General features: G+C 40.2%; 6 non-coding genes across 6 annotated transcripts; 3 read left to right on the top strand and 3 right to left on the bottom strand.

Moving 5' to 3' along the window:
- Positions 1-668: 668 nt before the first annotated feature.
- TRNAI-UAU (transfer RNA isoleucine (anticodon UAU)) lies at positions 669-755 on the bottom strand. Its single transcript is given in 2 exon segments — positions 669-704; positions 718-755. It is a non-coding gene; the product is annotated as a tRNA-Ile (tRNA).
- Positions 756-1,134: 379 nt separating this feature from the next.
- Positions 1,135-1,216, top strand: TRNAS-UGA (transfer RNA serine (anticodon UGA)). The gene has a single exon. It is a non-coding gene; the product is annotated as a tRNA-Ser (tRNA).
- Positions 1,217-9,405: 8,189 nt separating this feature from the next.
- TRNAY-AUA (transfer RNA tyrosine (anticodon AUA)) lies at positions 9,406-9,487 on the top strand. Its single transcript has one exon. It is a non-coding gene; the product is annotated as a tRNA-Tyr (tRNA).
- A 2,440-nt stretch (positions 9,488-11,927) lies between these two features.
- TRNAI-UAU (transfer RNA isoleucine (anticodon UAU)) lies at positions 11,928-12,020 on the bottom strand. The gene is given in 2 exon segments: positions 11,928-11,963; positions 11,983-12,020. It is a non-coding gene; the product is annotated as a tRNA-Ile (tRNA).
- Positions 12,021-12,399: 379 nt separating this feature from the next.
- Positions 12,400-12,481, top strand: TRNAS-UGA (transfer RNA serine (anticodon UGA)). Its single transcript has one exon. It is a non-coding gene; the product is annotated as a tRNA-Ser (tRNA).
- A 2,441-nt stretch (positions 12,482-14,922) lies between these two features.
- On the bottom strand, positions 14,923-15,015 carry TRNAI-UAU (transfer RNA isoleucine (anticodon UAU)). The gene is given in 2 exon segments: positions 14,923-14,958; positions 14,978-15,015. It is a non-coding gene; the product is annotated as a tRNA-Ile (tRNA).
- Positions 15,016-15,333: the final 318 nt, after the last annotated feature.

The following is a 15,333-nucleotide window of genomic DNA, read 5'->3' as shown; positions in this document are numbered from 1 at the left end:
CAGGGAATTTTCTTCTGTTTTACATGATTTTGCGCTTCCCGATGATCTTCACCCTTGATTGAAAGGTGGAATGTGACTTTGCTAGGGTGAATTTTAACTCTTAATGGGGTTTTGTATTGAGTTTAGATTTGTTTATTAATCATTCTCAGGGGGTAGGTGAAGGAAATGTAATAACAACAGATTATGAGAGAGGTGAGAAGTGGTTTACATATGATGAACAAGATACGAATGTGAGAGGTGAATAATTGGGTTAAGAAGGGGGGATAGGCTGACCCTTACTTAGTACAGATAGACAGGATGCTCATTAAAGATTGCCTTTTTAGGATATATAAATCTGGAAATATATGTATCCTCTAGACCCAAATAATGAGTAGCATTGGCTCCACTGGTGTATTTTGATTTGAAAAAAGGAAGAATGTGCTTGGACAGCTCTCATTTTTTTATTTTTTTAAATCATACATCATCAATTACCAATATCTTCTTACCCACATTGAGACACCTATTGAATTTGACTGCTTTACATGCACTCCAATGTAAATAATAGCAAAATGCGGAAATTTTGTTTTTAATGTAAAAGATTACATTTTGCAATTTACATCCATCGGCCTTTTATTTAACATTGTATACATTCAAACACTGCTATTGGTTGATGAAACAAAAAAAGGGTTTGCTTCAGGTGAGGTTTGAACTCACAACCTCGGCATAGCTTAGTTGACATATAAGTACCGTGCGCTAACCGATTATGCCACTGGAGCATGTTCCTGTAATGATCCATGTTCTTCTTGCCCCAATTACCCTCCAACTCTGCTCTTTTAATCTCTGACATCCAAGTTAGATCATTTTCCCATTACTCCTTTTAACCCCTTTTCTTGTTTTCTGCCTCAGATCTTTTTCATATTGTACATTGATTGTTGTTAACAAAAAGTATTTCTCGTCATTGTTCAAAAACCCAATAGAAGCAACATTTTGCAAAGATAATGTTGTTTAAACAATGTGTACAAACAAGTCATGTATTTCTCTTTATGAAAATGTTCTCATGGTTATTTAGTTCATACTGGTCATCATTCATTAGTGAGTGTTACCCATATCCGCTCAAGAGCTATCTGTGTGACTGTATTCAGTACTACCAGCTATGTAGTCATGGCCGAGTGGTTAAGGCGATGGACTTGAAATCCATTGGGGTTTCCCCGCGCAGGTTCAAATCCTGCTGACTACGTTGACTTTTTCAGTGGTAACGTGTTATTAAAAACTTCACTGCACTTTGCATTTTGTTTGTATCTGCTTGGCAAAGCAATCTTTACTTACTGGAATATGTGGCACACTAAAGAAGAAAACACTCTGAATTCTTCAAACATTTTCTAAGTTATACATTTTAGGGTGCTGCTGGCTGTAAAACATTTAATAAAGAACTCCATTTCAATAAATGCATTGTCTTCTATTGATAAGTATCTCTATGCTGCAACATAGTGCTAAGAGGTCATTTGTGTGCAATACTTTGCACAACATAAAATAGAGGAGAAACGGCTTACCCCTACAGAAATAACTTAAGGTGACCAAGGATAATGAGCACTTTAGTGTGAGAGTGAGGGAATTCTTCCACTTTATAATTACAGATAATATTTGAATTCTTCTTAAGGACTGTGCTAAGTACTGCATGTATTGAGATGTGTACATTCTTTACAGTCTGCCAAAACTATATTGTTTAAATATAATGGGAATAATCAATGTTATAGTTCAACTGCTTATCACACTTCAGCACAAATAGCTTTTTGTTATGAAAAAGCATTTGTAATGTTTTATTGTTATCATTCACAAAAGCTAAGCAGGGCTTTCTAAACCTGTTGAAGAAATAAACAACTTAGCTTGAATTTTACTGAAAAATGGTCATTAATGTACTGTAATAATTGTACTGTAACTTCCTGAAGTTTACAGAAAATTAAGAAATTAATCAAATGTAAACTTTAAGGACTCTTTTGTGAAACAGAATGATTCTCTTTAAGAACAAATGTGCTTTGTACTTTGATATTAAATTCAGAGACAGAACTGTCAGGAATCGGCGTTCTCCACGCTCCACCCACAAATCACCCCCTTCCCGCAGGGAGTCCCTGGACACACAAAACAAACCTGCCTTACCGGCCTCCACGGCTCCTCGCCCCTGCCGCCGTCGCGGGATCACTCCCCTCGGCGATTCCTCTGCTCAGTGCCGGGCGCGCCCACGCCCCCTTCACGCACACCTGCACGCACACCTGCACCATCCACTGGCTCGGTTCACGCGCGCACACGAGTTACGGAGCACGCTCAGTCTGCACACTCTTCTTCCCGTCCCCCGGACCTCAGGCTCCGCCCCTGCACACCCCTACTCAGGTTACCAACAAGACTCACCTGGCCTGTTATGCCTGCACCAATCTGCAGTGTCTCCCGTTAGCTCTTCCTGTCCCACCTCCGTTCCTAATTGGACCTTCCTGCTTTATCTAGCTCCTCTCTGCTCTCAGTCTTTGCTCGACATAATCTCTGTATGGAAGTACTTCTGGATTCTCTCAGTCTTTTCACAGGTTCTGATGCGGCTTGTACGACTACCCTCTCTGGCTCTCGATCTCGGCACTCCTTGGACAACGCTCACTCTGGTAACCTCTTGAAGCAGATCCCATCAAGGATGAACTCTCTCGCCAATCCAGGCCAGATCAATTGGAGGTCCTCATTGATTTGGCTGTCCGAGTGGATCAACGTAAACAGGTACGCCGCTCTGAGCGTCAGCGCACTCGCTTCCATAACTTTCAAGTTCCGTTCTCCAGTACTCCCAGCAACATTCCTGCTCCCCCAAGTGCTACCATACCTATTAGTCCTGCACTGGAGTTGCCAGAGCCAATGCAATTGGGGGTACAACGCATCCGCACACAGATACGGCAGTTCCGCCACGCTGGGGGATTGTGTTTCTACTGCGGATCCATGGAACATCTGATTCGGGAGTGTCCACTGCGTCCAGGAAACGGGAACACCCAGTGAGTACAGAGGGGCTCTCTCTGGGTGTAATGTCTCCACGTCCCCTTTCTAAAGGTGAACTCCCTAAGAAACTTACAATTCCAGTCTCCCTTTCAGGCGATAAGTTCAAGACTTCTACCGCCGCTTTCATTGACTCAGGAGCTGGTGGAAACTTTGTGTATCTTGAATTCGCCAGGTTAAACCGCATACCACTCGTGAGAAAGAAGGTTCCTATCACACTCGTCGGTATCAATGGACGTCCTCTTACCCCGGCCCACATCTCCTTAGAGACAGCTCCCTTGCTTCTGTCCTCACATCTGCACAAGGAGATCTTAGTTCTTGATGCCATTCACGCTCCTGGGATACCCATCACCCTTGGTCTTCCTTGGCTACAGCTTAACAATCCTCTCATTGAGTGGACTTCCTCTGCTCCCATTTCCTGGAGGCCGAGGTCAGGCGAGACTCATCAACTGCTGGCCAATACCTCTGTTCCCAAAGTTATTCTACCTTCCGTTTACCATCAATTCCAGGACGTTTTCAATAAGGTACAGTCAGACCTCTTGCCGCCACACAGGACATACGATTGTCCGATCGACCTAGTTCCAGGTTGCACCACACACCACCTGTCTTCAGGAGGATAGTACCCATTATATGACACAATAGGTACTATATCAATTGTTAGTACCCTGGTACAGTGGTCTGGCTTATTATCATTTTGAGATATACCTGCATTTGAGCGCTTCAGCTATTTTCCATACTCCCTACCCAAGTCCAAGACCTACCCCTTGTCGTTACCAGAATCTCACACTATGGATGAATATATTCAGGAGAATCTCAAGAAAGGCTTTATTCATCACTCCAATTCCCCAGCAGGGGCTGGGTTTTTCTTCGTCAAGAAAAAGGACGGGTCGTTGAGGCCTTGCATCGACTACAGGGGTTTAAACCACATAACTATTAAAAATCGTTACCCCCTTCCCCTTATTACCGAACTGTACGATAAATTACAGGGGGCCAAGATTTTTTCCAAGTTGGATCTACGTGGTGCCTATAACTTGGTGCGCATCAGGAAGGGGGATGAATGGAAGACGGCCTTCAACACGCGTAGTGGACACTACGAATATCTGGTAATGCCTTTCGGCTTATGTAATGCTCCCGCTGTCTTCCAGGATTTCATCAACGACGTCTTTCGGAAGGTACTCAATATTTTTGTTATTGTATACTTGGATGATATCCTGATTTTTTCCAAAGATCTCCAGGACCATATACGCCACACCTCCTACGTCCTTTCCCGTCTCAGTGAACACCATTTGTACGCCAAACTGGAGAAGTGCACCTTTCATCAGACCTCTACTCCGTTCCTGGGGTACATCATTTCCGATGAGGACTTTATGATGGATTCCGGTAAACTTCAAGCAGTCACTGAATGGCCAAGACCCAACTCTCTCAAGGCCATACAACGTTTTTTAGGGTTCGCTAATTATTATCGTAGGTTTATAAGGAGTTTTTCCACCATTGTGGCACCCCTTACTGCGCTCACCAAAAAAGGAGCTGATCCTTCTGCTTGGTCATCCGAGGCCATCTCCACCTTCGAGACACTCAAGGAAGCCTTTATATCCGCACCTATTCTCCGTCATCCCAACATTGAACTTCCCTTCGTCCTGGAGGTCGACGCTTCTGATTGCGGTGCTGGTGCCGTTCTTTCTCAGAGACCCACACCCCAAGATAAGTTACATCCCTGTTCATATTTTTCCAAAAAATTCTCGTCTGCCGAGAGGAACTATGACGTGGGTAACAGGGAACTTCTGGCCGTGAAGATGGCTCTTCAAGAGTGGAGACACCTGCTGGAGGGGTCGAAAGAGCCGTTTACTATTCTCACGGACCACAAGAACCTTCTTTACATAGAGAACGCTCGACGCCTTGGTCCACGACAGGCTCGTTGGGCTCTTTTTTTTCCTCGATTCGATTTTCACCTTTCCTATATCCCCGGGACCAAGAACGTAAAGGTAGACGCACTCTCCCGTATACATTCTTCTGAAGAGAGGCCAGAGGAATCTTTGGAGACTATCCTTCCGCATGAGAGGATTCTCGCCACGTCTTCTTTCAAGAATCTTGACAAGATTTTGCACTCCCAGAGACGCATTCCCAAGGACTTGGTCGTTCCCGACAACAAACACTTTGTACCTTCCAAATTTGTTCCAGAGGTCTTGTCTTGGGGTCACTCCTCTAAATCTGCAGGTCATCCAGGTTTTAAGAAGACTACTGATCTCATTCGTTGGAATTTCTGGTGGCCAAGGATGTCTCAAGATATTCTGGAGTTCACCGGCGCCTTCCCCACGTGTGCTCAAAGCAAGACTCTCCGTCAAAAGCCTCAGGGTTTTCTGTTACCCCTTCCAGTTCTCGACCACCCCTGGTCCCACATTTCGATGGACTTCATCGTGGAGTTGCCCAGGTCCAGAGGAATGAACACTATCTTGGTGGTCATGGACAGGTTCTCGAAGATGTCCCATTTCATTCCACTTAAAGGATTACCCACCTCCCCCGCCCTTGCTGATATCTTTACGGAGCAGATTTTCCGGATTCATGGGATCCCTTCGTCCATTGTTTCTGACAGAGGTTCTCAGTTTGTATCCAAATTTTGGTGAGCTTTCACGAAGAGATTGGGCATCTCTTCTTCTTTCTCTTCCGCCTATCATCCTCAGTCCAATGGACAAACGGAGAGAATCAATCAATCCCTGGAGAAGTACCTGAGATGTTTCATATCCGATTTCCAGGATGATTGGGCTCAACTCCTCTCTTGGGCAGAGTATGCCGCAAATTCTGACAAAAACGAGTCCACCCGGGAGTCGCCCTTCTTTATAAATTATGGGTTCCATCCTCCCTGTCTTCCCATCCCCAACATCCCTTCTGGAGTACCAGCCGTAGATGAACGCATTTCTTCCCTCCAAACCGCATGGTCCAGGATTCAGTCTACCCTTCTCAACTCCTCCCGCAGATCGAAACTACAGGCCGATCGTCGTCGTCGTTCGGCGCCCAGTTACAAATCAGGGGATTTGGTATGGCTCTCCTCTAAGAATATCCACCTCAAGGTACCATCTCCTAAACTGGCACCTAAGTTCCTGGGTCCCTTCCCTATTTGCGAACAAATCAATCCCGTGGCATACCGGCTCCAACTACCACCCAGTATGAAGATTCCCAATGTCTTTCATGTGTCCCTCTTAAAACCATTTATCTCCAGTCACTTCTTTCCGGATCAGACTCGTAAACCGGATCCCATTACTGTACAAAATAACGAGGAATATGAAGTTCACTCTCTTTTGGATTCTCGCCTATCCAGGGGTCAGCTCCAGTTCTTGGTGCAATGGAAGGGCTTTGGCCCTGAAGAGAGATCCTGGGTACCTTCAAAGGACATTCATGCCCCAAAACTTCTTAAGTCCTTCAGGAAAAAGTTTCCAGAGAAACCGTTCTTGGATCGTCCTGGGGCCGTTCCTGAAAAGGGGGGTAATGTCAGGAATCGGCGTTCTCCACGCTCCACACACAAAGCACCCCCTTCCCGCAGGGAGTCCCTGGACACACAAAACAAACCTGCCTTACCGGCCTCCACGACCCCTCGCCCCTGCCGCCGTCGCGGGATCACTCCCCTCGGCGATTCCTCTGCTCAGTGCCGGGCGCGCCCACGCCCCCCTGCACGCACACCTGCACGCACACCTGCACCATCCACTGGCTCGGTTCACGCGCGTACACGAGTTACGGAGCACGCTCAGTCTGCACACTCTTCTTCCCGTCCCCCGGACCTCAGGCTCCGCCCCCGCACACTGCACGGGCATACTCAGGTTACCAACAAGACTCACCTGGCCTGTTATGCCTGCACCAATCTGCAGTGACACACTGTAGCTCTTCCTGTCCCGCCTCCGTTCCTAATTGGACCTTCCTGCTTTATCTAGCTCCTCTCTGCACTCAGTCTTTGCTCGACATAGTCTCTGTATGGAAGTACTTCTGGATTCTCTCAGTTTTTTCACAGGTTCTGATGCGGCTTGTACGACTACCCCCTCTGGCTCTCAATCTCGGTACTCCTTGGACAACCCTCACTCTGGTAACCTCTTGAACATGGCTTGGACAATGACCTATCTCCGCTCTCCACTCCCTGACTTCGGCGAGGCATCCTTCACTCTATCTCTACAACCGGTACCGGCAAGTATTGTCTACCTTACTACACCTGGCCTGGCAACGCTTCATACCACACTCCGGACACGCTCCCTTTGCTGCGGGTGCGTGTATTACCACTTCGCCCTTCAGCTCAGGGGACGGGTCTGGTCTGCGGGAAGCACCGGCGTAACAAGAACATTTTATATTAAAATCAGATTTATTTTTTGGGGGGTTCAATTTGATCTTATAGGGGTTCTGTATGTTTTTGTCTTGCAGATTAACAATATTGAATACCTAATGCTGGGACATGTTTATTTTGTTGATACTTTTGCCATAGTCTGCATATTGATAGTTCCCTCTAGATACCCAAGAGATCAATGTTGGTATCCCTCCACCCTTTGTATGTCAAAATTGATCAAAAGCAGAAAAAAACAAGATAAATGCTGCACACCAAAATCTGAAAACTCTAACTGATACTTGCTGTTACTGGTGCTCCTGATCCAGGGGAGTCCCTGTGAATGACAGACTCCAAAGTCAGCAAAAAAAACGGAGGGTTCATGGCTCTAAGGATTTAAAGAATTTATTATATCAAATGCACAACGTTTCAACCATCAAAAAGTGGTCTTTCTCAAGTGAGAACCCTCTGTTTAAAATTGATCAAAAGACATGATTTATTGAGTGAGTTGCAAAGTTCAAATGTGTTGGAATATTTTATTCTATGCTTAAGGCATTTAAAATATCTTTAATATTAACATCAAGCCTTGTTCCTTCATATTTACTTTAACTGTGTTACTCAAATCTTCAATGTGATTTTAGCATGTTTTCCTTTAGCTTGCTATGCAATTGGCAAAAAAAGAAGATTCTTTATTCCTCTTCTATGTTGTCATGTATGATTGCCCACTCTGATAAAGCATAAAGCATAAAGCAAGTAAAACTGAAAGAAAAGGTGGTCGTACATGCAAAACTTCTTTAAGCACTCTTGGTTTCTACCACATACAAGATCCACTCGCCTATTGCAATAAGAGAGTTTATTCAATTGAAGACTCTGGTGAAATAGCATGGGGTTGTGCTACAGTGAGGATTAACTCTTAAGAGGGATTTATACTTGTTTGGATGTAAAAACAAAACATAGAAAGCTTTTGTTCCACCGCCGCCATTCAGGTGCAAATTGTGTTTGAAAAAATATTTCAGGCTTGATTGAAAGGTAGAATGTGGCTTTGCTAGGGTGAATTTTAATTCTTAATGGGGTTTTGTATTGAGTTTAGATTTGTTTTGTTAATCATTCTCAGGGGGTAGGTGGAGGAAATGTAATAACAACAGATTACGAGAGAGGTGAGAAGTGGTTTACATATGGTGAGCAAGATACGAATGTGAGAGGTGAATAGTTGGATTACGAAGGGGGGATAGGCTGACCCTTACTTAGTACAGATAGACAGGATGCTCATTAAAGATTGCCTTTTTAGGATACAGGAATCTGAAAATATATGTATCCTCTTGACCCAAATAATGAGTCGCATTGGCTCCACTGGTGTATTTTGGTTTGAAAAAAGGAAGAATGTGCATGGACAGCTCTCATTTTTTTATTTTTTTAAATCATACATCATCAATTACCAATATCTTCTTGTCCACATTGAGACACCTATTGAATTTGACTGCTTTACATGCGCTCCAATGTAAGCCAAATAGCAAAATGCGGAAATGTTGTTTTTAATGTAAAAGATTACATTTTACAATTTACATCCATAGGCCTTTTATTTAACATTGTATACATTCAAACAATGCTATTGGTTGATGAAACAAAAAAAGGGTTTGCTTCAGGTGAGGCTTGAACTCACAACCTCAGCATAGCTTAGCATATACTGACATATAAGTACCATGCGCTAACCAATTACACCACTGGAGCATGTTCCTGTAATGATCCATGTTCTTCTTGCCCCAATTGCCCTCCAACTCTGCTCTTTTAATCTCTGACATCCAAGTTAGATCATTTTCCCATTACTCCTTTTAACCCCTTTTCTTTTTTTTCTGCCTCAGATCTGTTTCATACTGTACATTGAATGTGGTTAACAAAAAGTATTTCTCGTCATTGTTCAAAAACCCAATAGAAGCAACATTTTACAAAGATAATGTTGTTTAAACAATGTGTACAAACAAGTCATGTATTTCTCTTTATGAAAATGTTCTCATGGTTATTTAGTTCATATTGGTCATCATTCATTAGTGAGTGTAACCCATATCCGCTCAAGAGCCATCTGTGTGACTGTATTCAGTACTACCAGCTATGTAGTCATGGCTGAGTGGTTAAGGCGATGGACTATAAATCCATTGGGGTTTCCCCGCGCAGGTTCGAATCCTGCTGACTACGTTGACTTTTTCAGTGGTAACGTGTTATTAAAAACTTCACTGCACTTTGCATTTTGTTTGTATCTGCTTGGCAAAGCAATCTTTACTTACTGGAATATGTGGCACACTAAAGAAGAAAACACTCTGAATTCTTCAAACATTTTCCAAGTTATACATTTTAGGGTGCTGCTGGCTGTAAAACATTTAATAAAGAACTCCATTTCAATAAATGCATTGTCTTCTATTGATAAGTATTTCTATGCTGCAACATAGCGCTAAGAGGTCATTTGTGTGCAATACTTTGCACAACATAAAATAGACGAGAAACGGCTTACCCCTACAGAAATAACTTAAGGTGACAAAGGATAATGAGCACTTTAGTGTGAGAGTGAGGGAATTCTTCCACTTTATAATTACAGATAATATTTGAATTCTTCTTAAGGACTGTGCTAAGTACTGCATGTATTGAGATGTGTACATTCTTTACATTCTGCCAAAACTATATTGTTTAAATATAATGGGAATAATCAATGTTATAGTTCAACTGCTTATCACACTTCAGCACAAATAGCTTTTTGTTATGAAAAAGCATTTGTAATGTTTTATTGTTATCATTCACAAAAGATAAGCAGGGCTTTCTAAACCTGTTGAAGAAATAACCAACTTAGCATGAATTTTACTGAAAAATGGTCATTAATGTACTGTAATAATTGTACTGTAACTTCCTGAAGTTTACAGAAAATTAAGAAATTAATCAAATGTAAACTTTATGGAATCTTTTGTGAAACAGAATGATTCTCATTAAGAACAAATGTACTTTGTACTTTGATATTAAATTCAGAGACAGAACATGTTATATTAAAATCAGATTTATTTTTTGGGGGGGTTCAATATGATCTTATAGGGGTTCTGTATGTTTTTGTCTTGCAGATTAACAATATTGAATACCTAATACTTGGACATGTTTATTTTGTTGATACTTTTGCCATAGTCTGCATATTGATAGTTCCCTCTAGATACCCAAGAGATCAATGTTGGTATCCCTCCACCCTTTGTATGTCAAAATTGATCAAAAGCCAAAAAAAACAAGATAAATGCTTCACACCAAAAACTGAAAACTCTAACTGATACTTGCTGTTACTGGTGCTCCTGATCCAGGGGAGTCCCTGTGAATGACAGACTCCAAAGTCAGCAAAAGAAACGGAGGATTCAGGGCTCTACGGATTTAAAGAATTTATTATATCAAATGCACAACGTTTCAACCATCAAAAAGTGGTCTTTCTCAAGTGAGAACCCTCTGTTTAAAATTGATCAAAAGACATGATTTTTTGAGTTAGTTGCAAAGTTCAAATGTGTTGGAATATTTTATTCTATGCTTAAGGCATTCAAAATATCTTTAATATTAACATCAAGCCTTGTTCCTTCATATTTACTTTAACTGTGTTACTCAAATCTTCAGTGTTGTTTTAGCATGTTTTCCTTTAGCTTGCCATGTAATTGGCAAAAAAAGTAGATTCTTTATTCCTCTTCAATGTTGTCATTTATGATTGCCCACTCTGATAAAGCATAAAGCATAAAGCAAGTAAAACTGAAAGAAAAGGTGGTCGTACATGCAAAACTTCTTTCAGCACTCTTGGTTTCTACCACATACAAGATCCACTCGCCTATAGCAATAAGAGAATTTATTCAATTGAAGACTCTGGTGAAATAGCATGGGGTTGTGCTACAGTGAGGATTAACACTTAAGAGGGATTTATACTTGTTTGGATTTAAAAGCAAAACATAGAAAGCTTTTGTTCCACCACCGCCATTCAGGTGCAAATTGTGTTTTAAAAAATATTTAAAGCTTGATTGAAAGGTAGAATGTGGCTTTGCTAGGGTGAATTTTAACTCTTAATGGGGTTTTGTATTGAGTTTAGATTTGTTTATTAATCATTCTCAGGAGGTAGGTGGAGGTAATGTAATAACAACCGATTATGAGAGAGTTGACATGTGGTTTACATATGATGAGCAAGATACGAATGTGAGAGGTGAATAGTTGGGTTAAGAAGGGGGGATATGCTGACCCTTACATAGTACAGATTGACAGGATGCTCATTAAAGTTTGCCTTTTTAGGATATATAAATCTGGAAATATATGTATCCTCTAGACCCAAGTAATGAGTAGCATTGGCTCCACTGGTGTATTTTGGTTTGAAAAAAGGAAAAATGTGCTTGGACAGCTCTCATTTTTTTATTTTTTTAAATCATACATCATCAATTACCAATATCTTCTTGCCCACATTGAGACACCTATTGAATTTGACTGCTTTACATGCGCTCCAATGTAAGCCAAATAGCAAAATGCGGAAATGTTGTTTTTAATGTAAAAGATTACATTTTACAATTTACATCCATAGGCCTTTTATTTAACATTGTATACATTCAAACAATGCTATTGGTTGATGAAACAAAAAAGGGTTTGCTTCAGGTGAGGCTTGAACTCACAACCTCGGCATAGCTTAGCATATACTGACATATAAGTACCGTGCGCTAACCGATTACGCCACTGGAGCAGGTTCCTGTAATGATCCATGTTCTTCTTGCCCCAATTGTCCTCCAACTCTGCTCTTTTAATCTCTGACATCCAAGTTAGATCATTTTCCCATTACTCCTTTTAACACCTTTTCTTTTTTTCTGCCTCAGATCTGTTTCATACTGTACATTGAATGTGGTTAACAAAAAGTATTTTTCGTCATTGTTCAAAAACCCAATAGAAGCAACATTTTACAAAGATAATGTTGTTTAAACAATGTGTACAAACAAGTCATGTATTTCTCTTTATGAAAATGTTCTCATGGTTATTTAGTTCATATTGGTCATCATTCATTAGTGAGTGTTACCCATATCCGCTCAAGAGCTATCTGTGTGACTGTATTCAGTACTACCAGCTATGTAGTCATGGCCGAGTGGTTAAGGCGATGGACTTGAAATCCATTGGGGTTTCCCCGCGCAGGTTCGAATCCTGCTGACTACGTTGACTTTTTCAGTGGTAACGTGTTATTAAAAACTTCACTGCACTTTGCATTTTGTTTGTATCTGCTTGGCAAAGCAATCTTTACTTACTGGAATATGTGGCACACTAAAGAAGAAAACACTCTGAATTCTTCAAACATTTTCCAAGTTATACATTATAGGGTGCTGCTGGCTGTAAAACATTTAATAAAGAACTCCATTTCAATAAATGCATTGTCTTCTATTGATAAGTATCTCTATGCTGCAACATAGTGATAAGAGGTCATTTGTGTGCAATACTTTGCACAACATAAAATAGACGAGAAACGGCTTACCCCTACAGAAATAACTTAAGGTGACAAAGGATAATGAGCACTTTAGTGTGAGAGTGAGGGAATTCTTCCACTTTATAATTACAGATAATATTTGAATTCTTCTTAAGGACTGTGCTAAGTACTGCATGTATTGAGATGTGTACATTCTTTACATTCTGCCAAAACTATATTGTTTAAATATAATGGGAATAATCAATGTTATAGTTCAACTGCTTATCACACTTCAGCACAAATAGCTTTTTGTTATGAAAAAGCATTTGTAATGTTTTATTGTTATCATTCACAAAAGATAAGCAGGGCTTTCTAAACCTGTTGAAGAAATAACCAACTTAGCATGAATTTTACTGAAAAATGGTCATTAATGTACTGTAATAATTGTACTGTAACTTCCTGTAGTTTACAGAAAATTAAGAAATTAAGCAAATGTAAACTTTATGGAATCTTTTGTGAAACAGAATGATTCTCATTAAGAACAAATGTACTTTGTACTTTGATATTAAATTCAGAGACAGAACATTTTATATTAAAATCAGATTTATTTTTTTGGGGGGTTCAATATGATCTTATAGGGGTTCTGTATGTTTTTGTCTTGCAGATTAACAATATTGAATACCTAATTCTTGGACATGTTTATTTTGTTGATACTTTTGCCATAGTCTGCATATTGATAGTCCCTCTAGATACCCAAGAGATCAATGTTGGTATCCCTCCAACCTTTGTATGTCAAAATTGATCAAAAGCAGAAAAAAACAAGATAAATGCTGCACACCAAAAACTGAAAACTCTAACTGATACTTGCTGTTACTGGTGCTCTTGATCCAGGGGAGTCCCTGTGAATGACAGACTCCAAAGTCAGCAAAAGAAACGGAGGATTCAGAGCTCTACGGATTTAAAGATTTTATTATATCAAATGCACAACGTTTCAACCATCAAAAAGTGGTCTTTCTCAAGTGAGAACCCTCTGTTTAAAATTGATCAAAAGACATGATTTTTTGAGTGAGTTGCAAAGTTCAAATGTGTTGGAATATTTTATTCTATGCTTAAGGCATTTAAAATCTCTTTAATATTAACATCAAACTTTGTTCCTTCATATTTACTTTAACTGTGTTACTCAAATCTTCAATGTGGTTTTAGCATGTTTTCCTTTAGCTTGCTATGTAATTGGCAAAAAAAGAAGATTCTTTATTCCTCTTCTATGTTGTCATTTATGATTGCCCACTCTGATAAAGCATAAAGCATAAAGCAAGTAAAACTGAAAGAAAAGGTTGTCGTACATGCAAAACTTCTTTCAGCACTCTTGGTTTCTACCACATACAAGATCCACTCGCCTATAGCAATAAGAGAATTTATTCAATTGAAGACTCTGGTGAAATAGCATGGGGTTGTGCTACAGTGAGGATTAACTCTTAAGAGGGATTTATACTAGTTTGGATTTAAAAACAAAACGTAGAAAGCTTTTGTTCCACCACCGCCATTCAGGTGCAAATTGTGTTTGAAAAAATATTTCAGGCTTGATTGAAAGGTAGAATGTTACTTTGCTAGGGTGAATTTTAACTCTTAATGGGGTTTTGTATTGAGTTTAGATTTGTTTATTAATCATTCTCAGGGGGTAGGAGGAGGAAATGTAATAACAACAGATTATGAGAGAGGTGAGAAGTGGTTTACATATGATGAACAAGATACGAATGTGAGAGGTGAATAATTGGGTTAAGAAGGGGGGATAGGCTGACCCTTACTTAGTACAGATAGACAGGATGCTCATTAAAGATTGCCTTTTTAGGATATATAAATCTGGAAATATATGTATCCTCTAGACCCAAATAATGAGTAGCATTGGCTCCACTGGTGTATTTTGATTTGAAAAAAGGAAGAATGTGCTTGGACAGCTCTCATTTTTTAATTTTTTTAAATCATACATCATCAATTACCAATATCTTCTTGCCCACATTGAGACACCTATTGAATTTGACTGCTTTACATGCGCTCCAATGTAAGCCAAATAGCAAAATGCGGAAATGTTGTTTTTAATGTAAAAGATTACATTTTACAATTTACATCCATAGGCCTTTTATTTAACATTGTATACATTCAAACAATGCTATTGGTTGATGAAACAAAAAAAAGGGTTTGCTTCAGGTGAGGCTTGAACTCACAACCTCGGCATAGCTTAGCATATACTGACATATAAGTACCGTGCGCTAACCGATTACGCCACTGGAGCAGGTTCCTGTAATGATCCATGTTCTTCTTGCCCCAATTGCCCTCCAACTCTGCTCTTTTAATCTCTGACATCCAAGTTAGATCATTTTCCCATTACTCGTTTTAACACCTTTTCTTTTTTTTCTGCCTCAGATCTGTTTCATACTGTACATTGAATGTGGTTAACAAAAAGTATTTCTCGTCATTGTTCAAAAACCCAATAGAAGCAACATTTTACAAAGATAATGTTGTTTAAACAATGTGTACAAACAAGTCATGTATTTCTCTTTATGAAAATGTTCTCATGGTTATTTAGTTCATATTGGTCATCATTCATTAG

The sequence above is a fragment of the Ascaphus truei genome (assembly GCF_040206685.1).
Source record: "Ascaphus truei isolate aAscTru1 chromosome 12 unlocalized genomic scaffold, aAscTru1.hap1 SUPER_12_unloc_4, whole genome shotgun sequence".
Taxonomy (NCBI): domain Eukaryota; kingdom Metazoa; phylum Chordata; class Amphibia; order Anura; family Ascaphidae; genus Ascaphus; species Ascaphus truei.
The sequence above is the reverse complement of the archived record's forward strand: the minus strand, read 5'-3'. Positions and strand labels throughout refer to the sequence as shown.